The sequence below is a fragment of the Eriocheir sinensis genome, chromosome 63, assembly GCF_024679095.1.
Source record: "Eriocheir sinensis breed Jianghai 21 chromosome 63, ASM2467909v1, whole genome shotgun sequence".
Classification (NCBI taxonomy): domain Eukaryota; kingdom Metazoa; phylum Arthropoda; class Malacostraca; order Decapoda; family Varunidae; genus Eriocheir; species Eriocheir sinensis.
The window spans coordinates 10,252,059-10,272,058 of NC_066571.1; the positions used below are offsets into that span (position 1 = coordinate 10,252,059).

The 20,000-nt window shown below is 44.0% G+C and overlaps 1 protein-coding gene across 1 annotated transcript in view; it reads right to left on the reverse strand.

Moving 5' to 3' along the window:
• The window catches only part of LOC126987025 (protein Shroom-like), a 106,264-nt gene extending 86,788 nt beyond the window's left edge, over positions 1–19,476 (reverse strand). Inside the window, exon 1 of the mRNA XM_050843671.1 lies at positions 18,337–19,476. The gene's annotated coding sequence lies outside the window, so the exon portion shown is untranslated. The remainder of the gene's footprint in view (positions 1–18,336) is intronic.
• Between the last annotated feature and the right edge of the window lie 524 nt (positions 19,477–20,000).

Below are 20,000 nucleotides of genomic sequence, written 5' to 3' on the forward strand. Positions count from 1 at the left end.
TGTGCAGCAATGTTCTCTCGACTTGGCTAGGGAATGGAAGTTGAGGAGTTGCTGGCATAGTGTAAATGCAAGTTAAGATCCAGTTTCAGCTATTGTAAGTGATTCTCTTAATATCTTGTCTCGTGGAAAGCAATGCCTATAACTGGACTGTATAGTAGAAAACATCAAGAGAATAGCCGAGTCGTACGGTAGGAAATATTGAGAACCATTATGAACCTCTCTGTCTTGTCTCATGGGAAAAATAACGAGAATTTCTGACTCACGCAGTAGGAAACAGAGGAACACTGCCCACATCTTGCTACCCAGGGGAAAAAACAACGAAATCTGGCGTCTTGTCTCATGGAAAAATAACGAGAATTTCTGACTCACGCAGTAGGAAACATAGATGAACACTGTCCACATCTTGCTAACTAGGGAAAAAGAAAAAAAAAAAAAAAAACGTGATCTGTTAATAAGAGTAGGAAACCCTTGCGTCTCGACCGTCTTGTCTCATGGGAAAAATAACGAGAATATGACTCACGCAGTAGGAAACATAGATGAACACTGTCCACATCTTGCTACCCAGGGGAAAAAACAAAGTAATCTGGCGTCTTGTCTCATGGAAAAATAACGAGAATATGACTCACGCAGTAGGAAATATAGAGGAACGCTGTCTACATCTTGCTAACTAGGGGGAAAAAAAGCAACGTAATCTGTTCATAAGAGTAGGAAACCCTTGCGTCTCGACCGTCTTGTCTCATGGGAAAAATAACGAGAATTTCTGACTCACGCAGTAGGAAATATAGAGGAACACTGTCCACATCTTGCTAACTAGGGGGAAAAAAAGCAACGTAACCTGTTCATAAGAGTAGGAAACCCTTGAAAATCGTCCATCTTGTCTCATGGAAATATAACGAGAATTTCTGACTCACGCAGTAGGAAATACAGAGGAACGCTGTCTACATCTTGCTAACTAGGGGGAAAAAAAAGCAACGTAATATATTTAAAGAGTAGGAAACCGTTGCATCCCGAGCGTCTTGTCTCATGGGAAAAATAACGAGAATATGACTCACGCAGTAGGAAATATAGAGGAACGCTGTCCACATCTTGCTACCTAGGGGGAAAAAAAGCAACGTAATCTGTTCATAAGAGTAGGAAACCCTTGCATCTATCTCACCGTCTTGTCTCATGGAAAAATAACGATAATTTCTGACTCATGTAGTAGGAAATATAGCGGAACCCTATTCACATCTTGCTAACTAGGAGGAAAAACAACGTAACCTGTTCATAAGAATAGGAAATTCTTGCATATATCTCAGTGTTTTGTCTAATGGAAAAAACTAATTATAAGTCTGACTCACGCAGTAGGAAACAGAGGAAAACTCTCCACGTCTTGCTAACTAGAGGAAAAAACAACGTGATCTATTTATGAGAGTAGGAAACCCTTGAAAATCGTCCATCTTGTCTCATGGAAATATAACGAGAATTTCTGACACACGCGGTAGGAAATATTTTGTGCCCTAGTCTATGTCGTGTCTATAAGGGTAAAAAACACATTATAATTTATATATAAGAATAGGAAATCCTTGAATCTCGTGAATATGTATCTTGTCTCGTAAATTAATAAACATTATGATCTATATACAAGAATAGGAAATCCTTGCATCTATCTCAAAGGCCCCACAAAAGACATTACTCGGGTTCTCATGAGTGCTTTCCATATTCACGGTACAGAAGCTTCGTCAAACTATCACTAGGCTCATCAGACTACCCATGGACATAATTATGAACACAACCTCTACGAAAGCCTTATTGAATGTGAGTGTGTGAGCTCTGAAATGGTGTAGCAGAAGCCTTGTCAAACTATCACTAGGCTCATAAAACTACCCATGGAAATACTAACACAACCTCTACGAAAGCCTTATTGAATATGGGCGTGTGAGCTCTGAAATGGTGTAGCAGAAGCCTTGTCAAACTATTACTAGGCTTATCAAACTACCCATGGAAACACTAACACAACCTCTACGAAAGCCTTATTGAATATGGTGTGTGAACTCCGAAATGGTGTAGCAGAAGCCTTGTCAAACTGTTACTAGGCTCATAAAACTACCCATGGAAATACGAACACAACCTCTATACAAGCCTTATCAACTGTGTGTATAAGCCTGAAATGATGCAGAAGCCTTTTCATACTATCACTAAGCTCATAAAACAACCCATGGATATACTACTAACACAGCTACTACGAAAACCTTACCAAATGTGCGTGTATGTGAGTGTATAGGCTCCCAAATGCTTAATATCATTGCCCAGAGTCAACAGTGTAAAGTATTTAAAGCCATTGTGAACCTCTACGTCTCGTCTATTATGGAAAAACTATGTGGCTAATCCCTGTTCAAAAGAAAGTAGGAAGCTCTTAATATAACCCTCTCGTGTATCTCTCCGGGGATCTCAACGCTACAGTGGAAACCTTTTTGGTCCCTACGTGCCAGAAGGAGTGTGTGTGTGTGTGTGATTCTCTCTCTCTCTCTCTCTCTCTCTCTCTCTCTCTCTCTCTCTCTCTCTCTCTCTCTCTCTCTCTCTCTTAGACACACTTTAGTTCCCCCTTTGAACAGCTGTTAAAAAGTCATTGTAGAGGTTATGAGCCCCCCTTCCTACCTCCCCTCCCCCCCGCCCTTCACCAACACCCCTCCCCCCCATGCACACGTAGGCTACTGCTTGGAATCGAGTACTAATGTAATATGTAACACTCCTTAAGATTCACAAAGACACGTTCGAAGGATATTGTTGGTGGTGCCAGACGTAAATATAGACACACACACACACACACACACACACACACACACACTAATAACGGTAATGGTACAGGGCGTGATTGCAGGCGGGAAAGGAAAGAGTGCGTGTAGGAAATGACAGAAAACAATGAAAAATGAATGGAGTTTGACACAGAAAAAAAATATGGAGCGGAAAATATTAGAGACACACACACACACACACACACACACACACACACACACACACACACACACACACACACACACACACAGATGCCGGGACTACATTTTTTTACTTTTTTTTTTTGTTGAGTGTTAGTAACAATGGAGAACAATAAGCCTCCTGAAAAAAAATAATGTATGTTCATGTGTGTGTTTTTTTCCTATGTTAACACGGCGATTAGTGACCCCGGCGTGTGTGTGTGTGTGTGTGTGTGTGTGTCGGAGCGTAATTGTTATAACACACACACACACACACACACACACACACACACACACACACACACACACAATAAAAAACGAAGTACAAACACGTAACCTTCAGATATATAATTGCAATCAACGTTAACCACAATCACTACCACCACCACCACCACCACCACCCTAGCTAACACCCCCTAAACATCCTTTAATAATAATCGCTTGTATTTATCTATTTGGTTTTAATCGTGAACTAATTATAATGTACATCCTTTTTTTACAGTAAATTATGATGTTAAATGACTTTTGTTTTACTCTGGGAAGCTAATTATTTCGTATTTTTTGTATTTATTGTTTGGGTTTTGTTAATCGTGTTTCATCTTTCTGTTTCATCTTTGACTCTGGTTCTCCGTTTTTTGTTTTATATCTTATCATTTTTATTCTTATTCTTATGATCTTTTTCTTATCATTCTTCACGTTTTTCTTCATTCTTCACATTTTTCGTTATCATTCCACGCTAGCCAATTGTGTTTTTCCTTTATATTTCATCTTTTGACTCTGGTTCTCCGGTTACTGTTTCATATCATCATTCTTTTCATTCTTCACGTTTTTCTTCATTCTTCACATTTTCCGTAATCATTCCACGGTAGCTAATTGTTTTTCCTTTATATTTCATCTTTTTATTCTGGTTCTCCGGTTATTGTTTCATATCGTCATTCTTATCTCAACATTCTTTTCATTCTTCACGTTTTTCTTCATTCTTCACATTTTCCGTAATCATTCCACGCTAGTTAATTGTGTTTTTCCTTTATATTTCATCTTTTTATTCTGGTTCTCCGGTTACTGTTTCATATCATTCTTATCTCATCATTCTTTTCATTCTACACGTTTTAATACCTTCACATCTTTCATAATCGCTCCCCGGTCGCTAATTCCCTCACCTTTCCGTTTCACCTTCCATTTCTTCACACCCTAAACACACCTCACCTTCGGCAAGCACGTTCCACCCTAATTTACCTAACTCTCTACTCCCGCAGTTGGCTTCACACGGCTATACACCTTTAGACACTTATTTAATCGGCTCCAATCCCCTTCTCGCGTGTGCTAATCGCCTTTCACCTTCACTCGACACACAACTCCCGCACCGAGTGTATGATTAACAAGGTCACACGCTGAGCCACACACACACACACACACACACACACACACGCTCCCAAAAAAGTGGTGCATTTATCTGGCGTTGCGTTTGATGTAATGTTACTTTGTTTAGTCACAGCGAATCAGGGTCGGGAACAAGTTGGTCTTACGTCAGGGTTTCGGCGGCTTTGATCTCTTTGTGTGTAGCTTCAGCTTTCGTATATTAGTGTTATTTTGTTTAAAGTGGAGTTACATGTATTTAGGTATGATTTAGTAGGTTAAGTAGGGATTGCGTAACTTTTTTCTTATCTTTTTATTTTCTTATTCTCGGGGAAATGTTTTAGTCACTTTGTTTTGTTGATTTGTTTGGTTTCTCGTCTTTCTTTACGTGTTTTGTGTTGCTCTCTTGTCGTTTTACAGCAACACCAGGGACATAAGACATTCACAGCACCGACTTCGAACAGGACAACACCGTAATCACAGCACAACGAACATCTCAACACCAGCACCATTAACACCAGGCACCGTAACACCACATGGGTCTTGCAACTTCCTCACACCAGCTCTCTCACATCACCAACACCACCACACCACCGTAATCACAGCATAACGAACACCTCAACACCAGGCACAGTAACACAACATGGATCTTGCAACTTCCTCACACCAGCCCTCTCACATCACCAACACCACCACACCAACACAGCCTCGAGACGGTACACGGACAGTTCCTCGTTCCCCCAGCAGCCAGTCAACCGCAGCAACCCACAGCAAAGCGTGAGTCACGGCTGATGGAACACTCGCTTCCTCCCTCCCTCACACCTCACACCCCACGAGGACCAGGCGAGACGTGACGCGTATGAAGACGGACGGAGGGAGAGGAAGAGACGCGATGCTCAGTGAAGAAAAAGGACGAAGGGAGAGGAAGATACGTAGACGGAGGGAGAAGAAGGGAGAGGATGACACGCAATGTTTATGGAGAAGATGACAGATGAAGGGAGAGAAAGAGACGCAGACGAAGAAAGTTAGAAGATACACATTCCTTATAGTGAAGAAGACGGACAAAGAGAGAGAGGAAGAGGGTAGAAATAAGGTTAATGAAGAGGTTTCCTTCACCATACAAGCTCACACGAAGAAGACGCATAATGGGCAAGTAAAAAGGAAGAAAAAAAAGGTATAGAAGAGGTCTAGTCCGCAATGCAAGCTCATGGTGAGGAATACGGATAAGGGGAGAGGAAGAAGGTACAGATAAGGGTATGAAAGAGGTTCCGCCCACTTAACATACTGTCCCTCCCTGGCCATCCAATCCCTTGAAGTCAGATTCAATACTATCAGTTTGACTTAACCCTTTCCCTACGAGTATTATATAAACCACTTCTTATTGCCTCCATAAAACATATTAATTGCCTATGTTAATAAAGTATGGATAAAATAGATCAATAGAAGAATAACTGGAATGGATGTATGTGGAATTTGACAAAGGCGAAAAACAATTCAGAGTCTGCCGTTGTGTTTTGAGTTGGTGATATCTGAGTTGGAGAGCTTGTAACACGGACGAAAGAGTAAAGAATATGGAAAAAAATAAACCAATAAAAGAATAACTGGAATGGATGGATGTGGAATTTGACAAAGGCGAAAAACGGTTCAGGAGTTGCCGTTGTGTTTTGAGTTGGTGATATCTGAGTTGGAGAGCTTGTAACACGGGCGACAGAGACAGATGTGGGGTGAGACGAAGAAGGTATAGGAGACAAGAGGAGGATAATTATTACTCCTGGTTAGCGTCACACGAGGATATAAGTACACTACAGGAGGTGAGTCGGTTTGCACAAGGGAGCGCCTAAGAATCAGCTGTTTGCCCTCCGCCTGTCACGCCCACAAATCCGTCTACCCTCCCTGTAAGAATTGTAGTCGTGTTTGCAGTTACTAAATATTTGCTTAATTTGCTGCATGCCTTTTATACTCCATTAGCTCTTCCTTCTCCGCCTCCTCTGTTTCCTCTTCCTTCTTCTCCATTCTCACTTTCCTCGTCTTCCTCTTCCTCCCTCTCAAAAAATTATCCTTCTATTGTTTTTTTTTCTAGTGTCTGTTCATGGTGTAATTGTTGTTATATATATTATTGCTTCCTTTGTCTTCTCCGTCCTCCTCCTCCTCTTTTTTTTTCTACAGTTTTCTTTATTGCCTCTGTTTCAATTTGGCTTGGACACACACACACACACACACACACACACACACACACACACACACACACACACACACACACACACAGAGACAGAGACAGACAGACAGACAGACACACACACACACACACACACACACACACACACACACACACACACACACACAGAGACAGACAGACAGACAGACAGACACACACACACACAGCTAATAATCGCTCACTGACCACAGCACAGCCTTGGCGGACCACTAACAGGATTTGATACAGCGTGTGGTGGTGTGGTGGTGGTGGTGGAGGTGGTCAGTGTCCTCAACCCACCACCACCACTACCACCACCGCCACCACCACCACAAGACAAGCCGGAACTAAAAAATCTAAAAATCATAACCTCGTTCTTTTTCTCAGGTGACCTTCTATGTGGTGACAACTGAACTCTTTTTTTTTTCCTATTCAGACTAACATGGCAGGTTGGCTCCACCCCTTTGCCTATTCCGTGCATATCATAGGTCAGTTCAGTAGCAGGCCACGCCCCCTCTATAACCCAGGCTGAATGTCAATAGTGGATATGGTATAGGCTATTCAAACTAACTAGGCGATTTAGCTCCTCCTACTTCTCTATTTAAAGGGCATATCATTGGTCGATCTACAAGTTAGCCACGCCCCTTTTGATTCCAGACGAAGATATGATTGGCGGATGTAGGAAAAGGGTGATTCTTATTGGTGGTTGATGGTCTGAGTCTGCAACGAAGAGGAGGGAAAGGAGGGAAGAGAAGAGAGGAAGAGGATGAAGAAGGTAAGTGGAGGAAAGGGATAAGGAGGGGGAGGAGGAGGAGGGAAATATGGAGGAGTAGAAAGAAAGAGAAAGTGAGGAAGACGAGGAGGAACTAGAAATGGTGAGGAGGAAAGAAGGAAGGAAGAAAGAAGGAAGAGTGAAGGAAATATGGTGTTTTTGAGAAGATAATATGTGTGTGTGTGTGTGTGTGTGTGTGTGTGTGTGTGTGTGTGTGTGTGTGTGTGTGTGTGTGTAAGTGGTCTGAATTTCCTGCCTGTTTTTTTTTGCTTCATCAACCCGGAAAAAAATGTGAGAGAGAGAGAGAGAGAGAGAGAGAGAGAGAGAGAGAGAGAGAGAGATTGTTTTATAATATACAAGAACAGGTGATTAAATTTTGTGGTTTAAGACGCTTCCTCTCCTTAAGTGCTTTGATTCTCTCTCTCTCTCTCTCTCTCTCTCTCTTATCTTTTTTCACTTTATGTCTTTCTCACTAATTCCTTCCACTTTTCTCCTCCACCTCTTCTCCACCTCCTCCTCCTCCTCTTCTCCTGTTCCTGTTATTCTTGTTCCTGTTCTGCTTCGTCTTCCTCTTGTTCTTGTTCTTTTTTCCTCCTCCTCCTCCTCCTCCCAAACCAAACACACTTTCGCCTCCAGTCAGTCTGTTTTAAGTGAGGAAGAGCCGCGGGCGCTTCCCTCTCGTGGGTGGAGGAGAGAGGAGGAGGAGGAGGAGGAGGAGGAGGAGGGAAGGGAGGCGGGTTGAGACAGGCCGCTTCCTGCTACGCCAGCCGATGCAGCCGACCACCAGGTGCACGTAAATTGGCCTTGGCTCACTCAGGTAAGTAATGGGAAGGTGGGAGGGAAGGAGGGATGAGAAGGGAAGGAATGAGATGGGAAAGGAAGGGACGGGATGAGAAGGGAAGGGAAGAAATAGATAAAGAGGGAAATGAAAAGGAAGAGAAGGGAAGGTAGAGAATGGAAATAGATGGGAAAAGAAGTGATTAGAAGAAGGGAGAAATAAAAAAAACACAGATGGAAAAGAAAAGGATGAGAAAGGAAAGCAAAGGGATGGGAAGGACAGGAAGGGAAAGAGGGGATAAAGAAGAGAATGAGAAGAGAAGGGAAGGGAAGTGAAAAGGGGATAAGAGGAGAAGGTTAAGAATATTGAGAATGGGAAAGGAAGGGATGAGGAGGAAGGGAAAAAAAACGATGGAAAACGAAGTGATGAAAGAGAGAAACAATAAAAAAGGATGAAAAAGGGATGGGAATTCAGGATAAAAAAAAAGGTAGGGTAAGGTAAGGTTAGGTAAGGGAAAGATAGGTATATTTAGGTAAGGCAAGGCAAGGGAATGCGGACGAAGATATAGTAAGGTAAGCAATAGAAAAGTTAATTAAGGTCAGGTAAGGTAAACAGGTAAGATAAGAAAAGGTAAGGTAAGCAAGGTACGATAGAGTAAAGGAAAACAAGACTAAGATAAGATAAGGTGAGGTAAAGATAATCAGAAGACAGGTGAGATAATTAAAGGTGAAGTGAAGAACATCCTCCTCCTCCTCCTCCTCCTCCTCCGGTCACCTGCTTCTCTCGGGTCCTGGCGGCGCACACCTGCCCACCACCTGCCCGCCTGCCTGAGCTGGGGAGCCGCTAATGAGACAGCTGACCTTGCTTCCAGGTAAATCTCAGGTGACATTCCTTTGAACACTTCTTTGACAACAACAAGAACGACAACAACAACAACAGCTCCTCCTCCTACTTCTTTTTCTTTTCTTCTCCTCCTCCTCCTCCTCCTCCTCCTCCTACTACTACTACTACTACTACTACTACTACTACTACTACTTTTCATTATTATAGTTAGCGAATATTGGGGGTTCAATAACCTCGAGAAAAAGTAAAAAAAAAAAAAAAAAAGGAAAAGAAAGAGAGCGGGAACTAAACCACACACACACACACACACACACACACACACACACACACACACACACACACACACACAAAACGTGGGAACGAGAAAAAAAAATATGGACGATTTCCTTCCTGAGTCGAAGTTTAAGACAAGGCTCGTTTTGTGGCTTCGTGGGGGGGTGGGGCGGGGGGGGGAGGGAGGGAGGGGGAAGGGGGGTGGGCGGGGGAGGAAGATTTGAGGAGGTAGGACAAAGTGAAGGTGAAAGTAAGTGAATGAAGAAGAGAAAGAAGAAAAGGAAGGAAGAGAAGAGAGGAAGAGGAGGAAAGAGTAGGTGGAGGAAAGAGATAAGAAGGAAGGAAGAGGAGGAGGAGGAGGAGGAGGAGGAAAAGATGGAAGGAGTAGAAAGAAAGAGAAAGTGAGGAGGAGAAGAACTGGGAATGACAAAGATGGAGAGAAAGAAGGAGGAGGAAAGAAGAAAGAAAACTGGAAGAAAGAAAGAAGGAAAGATGGAAACGAAGGACAAATGGAGGTGATTGAAGGAAGAGAAGGAAAGGGAGAGAAGGAAAGAAAAAGAAGGAAAGGAAGAGATGGGACGGAGAGAAGAAAGATAAGCCACACAATCTTACTTACACTCCCTCCCTTCCTCCCTTACTCACTCACTCACTCATCCAACTTACTCATCCGTCCGTCACCTATCCACTCCTTCCCTCTCTCCTTCACTAACCTAATCACTCATCACTCATCCAACTTACTCATCCACTCCTTCCCTCCCTGCCTTCCTACCTCTCTGCATCACTAACCTCCTCACTCACACACACACTCACTCACTCTCCTTCTCCTTCGCTAACCCACGCACTCACAAACAAACTCATCCAACTTACTCATCCACTCCTTCCCTCCCTGCTTTCCTACCACTCTGCATCTCTAACCTCCTCACTCACACACTCACTCACTCACTCACTCACTCTCCTTCTCCTTCGCTAACCCACGCGCTCACAAACAAGAAGAGGAAGCCAGCAATTTCTTGACAATCACCAGCACAATTTCCTTGAGATATTACACTATTGACACATCAATTGACTTGAAGCGATGGGCGAGGGGAGATAAGGGAGGGAGGGAGGGATGGAGTGAGGGAGAGAGAAGGGAGGGAAGGGGGAGAGAGAGAGATAAACACAAACAGATGACGATGGAAAGAGGAAGAGGAAGAGGAAAGAAGAGGAGAGAAGAGAGAACAGGATGGAGGGAGAGGAAGGAGGCAAAACGAGAGTGAGAGATGGAAGGAGGTGGAGAGAAAGAGGATTAGGATGAGGATGAGGAGGATGAAGAGGAGACAAGGTCAGTGGATGATAAGGCAAAGCAGGAGGTGGAGCGGTGGAGCAGTAAATAGCGAAGAGGAGGAGGAGGATGGGAGGAGGAGGAGCAGAGAAGAGGAAGAGGGGAGGCAGGGAAGAGCAAGGGAAGGAGGAGGAGAAAGAGTAAAGATTAAGGAGAGGGAGGGAGGAGGAACAAGGATGAGGAAGGAAGGAAGAAAGGAAGGTGTGAAGGAGGAGAAGGAAGGAAGGAAGAGAGAGAGAGAGAGAGAGAGAGAGAGAGAGAGAGAGAGAGAGAGAGAGAGAGAGAGAGAGAGAGAGAGAGAGAGAGAGAGAGAGAGAGAGAGAGAGAGAGAGAGAGAGAGAGAGAGAGAGAGAGAGAGAGAGAGAGAGAGAGAGTGAGTGAGAAAGGGAAAAGAAAAAAAAAGTGATGAACGAAAAGAAAATTAAAAAGAAAAATAGGATTAAGAAAAAAGACAAGACTAAAGAAGATATTAAAAAAAGAAGAAAATTAACAAGCTCCATGTCTACCTGAATCTACCTGACCCTACCTGTATATCTACCTGGGTCCCGACATACCTGGCTCCTTCTCTAATTGATTCCCTGCTCACTCTACCTGGCTTTACGATCCCTACCAACCTACCTGCCTCTCCCTCTGTCCACTACCTGCTTGTTTTCCTCTGCATCCCTCCTCTCCTCTTTCCTCTGCCAAGTCTCTACTCACTATTTTCCTGTTTTCCTGCTTTTCTACTCTCCTCCTTCCCCTGTCAAGTCTCCAGTCACAATCTCCCTGCTTATTTATTTATTTATTATTATTATTATTATTATTATTATTATTATTATTATTATTATTATTATTATTATTATTATTTACAGCTCAAGGGCATAAAGCAAAAACAAAAAGGGCCCGTTAGACCATGTTTCCTTACTCTCCTTCTTCCCCTGTCAATCCCTGCCACTGTTTCCTTGTTTTCCAATGTTTGCTTTCATCCTCCTTCCCCTGCCAAGCCCCTGCCAAGTCCCTAAATAGACCTTGCCACTGTTTTCTTTGCTTTTGTCTTCTTGCTTTCCTCCTACTTCCCCTGCCAAGCCCCTGTCAAGTCCCTGTTTCCTTGCTTTCCTCCTCTTCTTCCCCTGCCAAGCCCCTGCCAAGTCCCTAAATAGGCCTTGCCACTGTTTTCTTTGCTTTCCTTCTCCTTCCCCTGCCAAGCCCCTGTCAAGTCCCTGTTTCCTTGCTTTCCTCCTCTTCTTCCCCTGCCAAGCCCCTGCCATGCCCCTAAATAGTCCTTGCCACTGTTTTCTTTGCTTTCCTCTTCATTCCCCTGCCAAGCCCCTGCCCCTGTTTCCTTGCTTTCCTCCTCCTCTTCCCCTGCCAAGCCCCTGTTAAGTCCCCGTCAAGTTCCAGCTCCCCCAAGGCCGGCAGTCGTCCTCAGTCCACTCCGCCCCGCGTGCCTCGCATTCCTCACTCACTCCTTTGGCTACTCGCGACAATACCCCGAGAAAGAGACCCTCACGACCTCCTCCTCCTCCTCCTCTTTCTTTTTCTCCAATCTGTATTCTTTCTCCTCTTCCTCCTCTCCTTTTCTTTGGCCTTTCCCAACGTCCTCATCAGTATTTTCTTTTACTCCCCCTCCTTCTGTTTCTTCTGATTCTTTCCTCCTTTCTTTCCTCCTCTTTCTTCTTCTCCTCCTCCTCCTCTTTCTTCGATTCCACCCTCTGTTCTTTCTCCTCTTCCCCTTCTCCTTTTCATTAGCATTTCTCTCCCTCCTCCTTCTCCTCTTCTTCCTCCTTTTTTACTTGTGTTTCTGAAGGAGGGAAGAGAGGCAGAGAGAGAAGGTATCGCTGGTTCTCTCTCCCCATCTTTCCTCTTCTCTCTTCTCTTTCTTCTTCCTCCTCCTCCTCAGCCTAAAAAAAGGTCACCTGAACACACACATTGGCAACTTCTTAAAGGTCTTCCTCCTCCTCCTCCTCCTCCTCAATGCGGTGCTGAGATTCTTCCTCTTCTTCTGCCCCGCCTACATAACAGAATACATTACGCCCACGCACGCACACACACACACACACACACACACACACACACACACAAGGAGGGACGGATTTATCACAGTAACACCGAACAACACCAAAGAGGAACGCCCAACGCCTATTTTTTTCCTTCTCTCTCTCTCTCTCTCTCTCTCTCTCTCTCTCTCTCTCTCTCTCGATTTGGTCTTGGCCTGGGCGAGAGTTGGCCACAAAAATCCTTCTTCCTTGACAGTCGAAGGAATGCCGCGGCCCACGCATCGGAGTCTGCCCATAAGGGAGTGTACATAGTGGACGGTGTTAGATAGAGATAGATAGATGGATGGATGGATATGTAAGGAGGTGAATGAAAGAGGAAGACTGGAAATGGAGAGGATAAAGAAAGGAGAGAGAGGGAAAAAGTGAAGGAAATGGGAATGAAGAAGGAAGGAGAGGGGGAAGGAGAGAAAAAAATACACAGATAGACAGACAGAGAGAAAAAGTGTAAATATTGTACTCTGTTAGATAGATAGATAGATAGACAGACAGAGGCAAACAGAGACAGATAGATAGGTAGACATACAGACAGTCAAACAAACACAAGGAAAAACATACAAACAGGCAAAGGAAACAGGCAAACAGACACAGAGATAAGTACAGATATAGACAGACAGAAAGCCAGTAAGATAAACACACACACATTTCTCTATAATGATAACAGCGACAAGAAGAAGAAGAAGAAGGAAAAGAAGGAAAAAAAGTAGGAAAATAAGCAGTAGGAAAAGAAAAAAAGTAGAAGAAGAATTAGAAGAAGAAAAAGAAGAGGAAATAGAGGAAAAAGAAGAATTAGAAAAGCAGTATAATATGACGTAGGAGAAGAAGAAGAAGAATTAGAAGAAGTAAAAGAAGAAGAAGAAGAAGACCACTACCATCCACCACCACCACCACTACCAACAACAACAACAATAATAATAATAATGTTGACGATGGTAATTAAAACACCAAATGAAGATCAGCTGACGAGTAAGTAAACAAAACAAAACAAAAACAACAAAGACGAGAGGCGAAGTCAGGTGCGCTAATCTTTACAATGATGACTTTATGAGGAACAAAACAAGAAATTTCATAATAAGCGACCGCGGAGTAAAAATAAAACACACACACACACACACACACACACACACACACACTGGAACAACTCGTATCTAAACAGGGGCGGACAGGTCTGGTTTAAGGTCAAGTATGTGTCTGTGTGTGTGTGTGTGTGTGTGTGTGTGTGTGTGTGTGTAGATGGGCTTCAGGGGAGGTGATGGGGCAGGATGAGGATGTGGATGAGGTGGATTAGGAGGAGGAGGAGGAGGAGAGTGGAAGGAGGAATAAGAGGAAAGAGAAAAAGAATAATAAGAAGAGGAAAGTAAAAATTATTGAAGGGAAGAAAGAAAACCAGAAGAGAAGAGAAGGAGGGAGATAAGAAGTAAAAGTTGGATGGAGGAAAGAAGAATTAGTGAAAGTTGCAGGTGGAGGAAGAAAGGAAGAGGAGAATAGAGGAGAAACAGGAGTAGGAGGAGGAAGAAGAGGAGGAGTAGAAAGGCGAAGAAGTGGTAGTAGTAATTAATAGTAGAAGGAGCAGTAGAGAAATAATAAAGAGTTAAAGACAGTAGTAGTAGTAGTAGTAGTAATAGTAGTAGTAGTTGTAGTAGTAGTTGTAGTAGCAGTAGTAAACAGTAGTTGGAAGAGTAGAAGTAGAAGGAAAGGAGCCGAAAAAGACGCAGTAGTAGTAGTAGTAGGAGGAGGAGGGGAGAAGTACTAGTAGAAGGAGGAGTGGGAGGAGGGAGGAGGAGGAAGGAGGAGGAGGGTTGGGCCGGCAGCCAGATCAAGGACAAAGACCACCAGACAGGCAGGACGTCGGGGCGCCTATCAGGTGTCTCGCGGCCATCCCTCAAAGGCGAGCATTCCAGGGGCCGAAGGAGGACATGTCGCTCGCCTTCTGGCCAGACTGTGTTACGGCCACGGACGCCTCGATGCTAAGGGCCAGTTCGACAGTCCAACGCAGTCATTGTGAGCGCCGAAACTAAACTATATTCCCTTCTTTTTATATCAACGCCAAACACTATACAGGGAATGTTCATAGTGTTTTGTGTTTGGTTGGGAAGCTTACAAACTTGCTGTACTGGACTGTAAAACTGAAGATATTGACGAGTAAACAAAAACATCGCTAAGAATTGTCGTGTCTTGAGTGCGGGTAATGGTCCTCGCTATGACGGATGGTCGGTATAAGAAATGGTAATGTTTTTGTTGTTGTTGTTGTTGCAGAGTTTCCTGGTAGTTCAAGTATTGGTAGATATTGAAATAGGTACATGTTAGTGGTTCTTGTGTTTCAGACTTTAGTGATGGTTAGCAATCGGTATGTCTATTAAAGTAGACAGATCTTAAGACTGACTGACTGATTTTTTTGATCAACTGAGCGACTGACTGAGTGAATAACTGACTGACTGACTGGATGCTAGACTGATTGAATCTTTTATCAACTGACTGACTGATTGATTGACTAACTAATTTACTGAGATAGACTGACTGACTGACTTTCTTGATCAACTGAGTGACTTAATAGTTCTTATGCTCGTATGTTTACCAATGGTTTTGATATTGAGAGATAGTGAAACAGAAAATCACAACGGTTCTTATTTTCCAGACTTCACTGATGGCAAGCAATTGTTACATATATTAAATTAAATAAACACAGTCGTCCCTCAAATAGTACGGTTTCCAATAGGTCAGTTTCGGTTTTATACGGATTGTCATAGAAGATCTTTTTATATTATTTTAAAATTTCCTGCTCACCGGGAAATTAAAAAATCCTAAAAAAAATCTTCCATGAAAATCCACATAAAACCGAAACCGGACTATTGGAAACCGTACTATTTAAGGGACGACTGTTCTTAAATTTTCAACTTCACCGATGGTTTAAACACTGACAGGTATTAGATCAGATAAAACAGTAGTCGATCTTATGTGTTAACTTCACTTTGGCTTAATTAAGTAGTGACATATATTGAATAGGATAAATGCTTGAATAAATCTCATCTCCTCAATCGTAACAAAATATCCAATTACTGAGAGAGAAAAAAGGATGTTAACAGTCCTCGTGGTATTCCTTGTGATATGATTCAAAGCACTGATTAAATGAAGGAAAAGCAAATCGTTCTTAAGGTCTGTAGTACAACTGAGGGTCTGAGCTTTGACAGAGGGTAAGTCAGAGCAATTATTCAGTCAGTAATTCTGTTGTAATGGAATTTAAATAGTGGCCCCAAAACATATAAAACAAATAGCAAATAATAATAAGATGAAAATGCTAAGAATTTATATGGTATTAAAATCTGGACTAATATTTATTTTCTACAGTATTTCCTGTTTCTGGTTTCACGACAATTCTGGACTAAAATCTAACTTTTTGGGGTAAAGTCTCATTCCCTCTTTTTCTTATATCAGAGGGTAAACTTTCTTTTTGTAGGTTTATCTCCTCTTGCCTTTGATTATAGGTTAAATTTCTATCCCTTTCAAACAGGTTAAAGTCATATTCCTTATTCTCCTTGGGGTAAACTTGAATTCCTTCTTTTCTTCATGTTCTTAAATCAGAGGGTAAACTTTCTTTTTGTAGGTTTAGCTCCTCTTGCCTTTTATCATAGGTTAAATTATTATCCCTTTCAAACAGGTTAAAGTCATATTCCTTATTCTCCTTGGGGTAAACTCTAATTCCTTTTTTTCTTCTTTTTCTTAAATCAGAGGTTAAACTTTCAGCTCCTCTTGCCTTTTATTATAGGTTAAATTCTTCTCCCTTTCATACAGGTTAAAGTCATATTCCTTATTCTCCTTGGGGCAAACTCTAGTTCCTTTTTTCTACGGGGATGTATCTTGTTCCCTTCCCAGGAGCCCCGCACGGACGACCTTTCTGCTCCCCTGCCCCGCGGCGCGTCTCCTCCCGCCGTAAACACACGTAAGTGATGATACTGCGCTGCCGGTAATTACAGCCGTCCCTCCGTTGTTTATCGTTATTACAAGGCTGCCACCGGGTGCTTGCAGGCCTTATATAAACAGTCATTAACATACATTATGCTGACGTTATGCTGTGATGCCCCGGGGTGGTGGTAGTGGGGGAGGGTATTGTTGTTTGTGGTGGAGATACAGAACGTGCTTGGGTAAAACATTCCCTTGCAAAAAGATTTTGGTCATGAAGATTTCAACGCGTCAGTGGATAGTAATCTTTTGGGTATTCACGGGAAACTTTTAACAGGTGTGTATTATCAAAAAAGAGGTAATATGGGGAATCCAGGATGGTTGTGGATGTCTTAGGAAGGAAAATTACCATTGAAAATAGAAAGGATGTCATTGTATGTGCGAAGGAGACAACGTGGCTAAGCAGAACTATCACTAAAGGTTCACGGAGATTTCAACGGACCAGTAGAGAGTGTTCTTTGGGATGGTCCAAGCACTTCCGATGGTCAACCTCTCTTCAGAGAATGTTAACTGTATATATACGAGGAAAACAACGTAGTTGGATCCAAGACGCTAGGGAAGGGGTGACCGTTCATCTCGGGGACTTCAGTGAGGCAGCAGAGAGTGATCATTGGAATGGTCAAAGCACTTCCGATGGTCAGCCGTGCCTCAGAGAATGCTAACTGTTTATAAACGAGGAAAACATCGTGGCTGGGCCCAAGAAGCTAGGGAGGGGGTAAGCGTTCTTCTCGGAGACTTCAATGAGGCAGCAGAGAGCAATCTTAAGGATGGTTCAGGAACTTCCGATGGTCAACCTCGCTTCAGAGAATGTTGATTATTTACATTGATGTAGCTAGGCCGAACAATCGTTAGGAGGGAGGGGGATAGTTTTTTCACAGAGACTTCAATGAAGCAGCAGAGCAATCTTTGGTGTGGTCAAGGCATTTCCGATGGTCAACCTTGCCTCAGAGAATGTCAACTGTATATGTATGCGAAGGAAACATTATACAGTTAGGAGGGAAGGGAAAAGTTCTTAGAGATTTTAACGGGTCAGTAGAGAGGAATCTTTGGTATACGTTTAATCGCTTCCTATTGCCTGGTTTTCCGATTTAAGAAACAAAACGTGGCTAAATAAAGACCTCACTTAAAAAAATAAAACCTTCTCAGGTGTCAATAACTCAGCAGAGAAAATCCTTTGGGATATTCTGGGCACTTCCTCTGGTCAAGGTTGCCTCACAGAGAGAACCATTCACTATGCACCAAGGAAATGCTCGGTAGAGACGTGTGCTTACTGTGAGGCGAGGCAAGATACACTGGACTTAACTTACTCAACACGTTAGCTAAGGCAGGTGTTTATATGCAGACGCACCATGAAGGAAGAATGTCATTGTGAATACTTGTAGGAAATACCCAGACGAAGCGAGGATTCAAGGCAGGCGAAGCAAAAAATGAATATATAAATAAATAAATAAATAAATAAATAAATATATACATAAATAAATATAAAAAAATCAAATCAAATCAACCAATCAACCCCAAAAAGGAAAACAAGGACATTAAACGAAGAAAAGAAGAAGACGAAGAAGAAGAAGAAAAAGGAGAAAAAGCAAAAGAAGAAAAAGAAATAGGGGAAGAGTCAATCAATAAATAAAACAAAATAAAATGGACAAAACAAACAAGACAACACATAATATACGCCATAATTCACCCCACGCGTCAACCCTGCCAGGCCGAAAATGTGTGCATGCTTATGTCGGTGATTGTCGGCCAGGCGGAGGAGATCTTAGACAACACACAACAATGGGCGCGACTTACTCCACACCAGGCATGACGTAAGGCGAGGCGAGCCAACAAACAAACGCCGAACATAACTTACTCAACACGTCAGCTTCGTCAGGGCCAGAGCTTAGTGAGTCAGCGATGAGGCGGCCACGCACACGAGGAGATGGTGGTGATCCCGACAACTGTGTGAGGTCTTGGCGGAGAAAACTACACTTCCACTTCACAGCACAGAGTAACACACGAACACGGACACTGCCGATAAGCTTTCAACACCTACTCCAGTCACTATGAACGTACGGGACGGTAGTAGTTAGGGTAGTCACAGCAATAGTAGCACCTCGTTGCACCTGCGCTGTGTATGGTGACCACTGTTAAGATTTCCTCGATGTCCGTTACCGAATGCTATCCAAGACTCTCCAAGCCTGAGACAAAGGTAACAGTTGTAGTGGTAACAATAGTAGTAGTAGTGGTAGTCCCAGCAGGAGGAGGAGGAGCACCAGCAGCGCCTCGCCACATAGCCGTCCACCAGCACTGGGTACGGGGCTCGATTAATCTTCCTTCGACGTCAGCCACCGAATGCCCAAGGGAGTGAACCGCTCGCTGCCACCCCCTCCCGACCACCCGCCGCTCAAGACTCGCAGCCGCCGCGAGATCACTGGCCTGACTGCACCTGAGGGCCGTTTGGGAGGGCGTGAATGGGTGAGTGAGCCCCCACCTGCCTTGCCTGCCGGTGCGTGGAGGGTGATGCTCCGTGGCACACACACACATACACACACGTACAGACACACACACGCACGTGACCTATATGCGGCAGAGATTACCTCGACTCGGCCCACTCACTTCTGCTGCCTCTCTGCGCCCTCCCCTCACAGCGACGCCACGACACAAAGAACACGCTTTTTTCCTTTCTTCCTCTGCCGCTGCTGCATCCTCGGGGCCACGTTTGCACTAATCATCCTCGCGTGTCCCGCCGCTGCCAAGGCGAGGCCAACGCGACGCCCACGTCCGAGGCAGCTGATCGCGGTCGTGGGCACGGGGGAGACGCGAACGTTTTCAACATGCCCTTCGCACTGCCATTCTGCCTCAGCACTGTCACTTCACTTGGCCTTTCCGCGTGTCAGATCGGACTCAGAAGCTCGTGGTCTGTTTTCCAGCGGCACAGCGACTCTGCCAAGGTCGACGTTTTTCAGAGCGCGCGGCCGGAGACATCCAACACCTCCCACGTCTCGGTTTTGACTGAGGAGCCGTCCACCTGGATGGCTGGAAGCGGCGAGTCACTTCGGCGCTGCCAACCTTCGCCGGACAATTATCGTCGTCCTCACACGCACGTCTCTTGGACTCCTGCTTTACCGAGACACATGACGACGTAAGTGGCCCACAGATTGCAGGCTGAGGCTAAGAACTGCACTCGGTTTCTGTCGAGATTGTGGTGGACGAAAAACCCTGGATAAACCTGGCAACCGAAACCCTCCACCACCACCACCACCACCACCACCACCACCAGAGTCCATCCACCTACCAAGAGACCAATATCAACAAGAAGTTATGTGTCTCGCTGGAACCCTTTGTACCGAGGGACGAGGAGACCAAGACGCTGCTAACAACTTATACGCTACACTTCCTCCTCTAAGACCCCGGCACAAGCCCCAATTAGCCCCCGGCACGGTAAAAAGAGGGACAGCCTTCGAAAAACTTGGTCGACTTTATATGGTAACATCGCCCAGACCCGCGACCTCATGTACAGATGTCTGCCTTTTG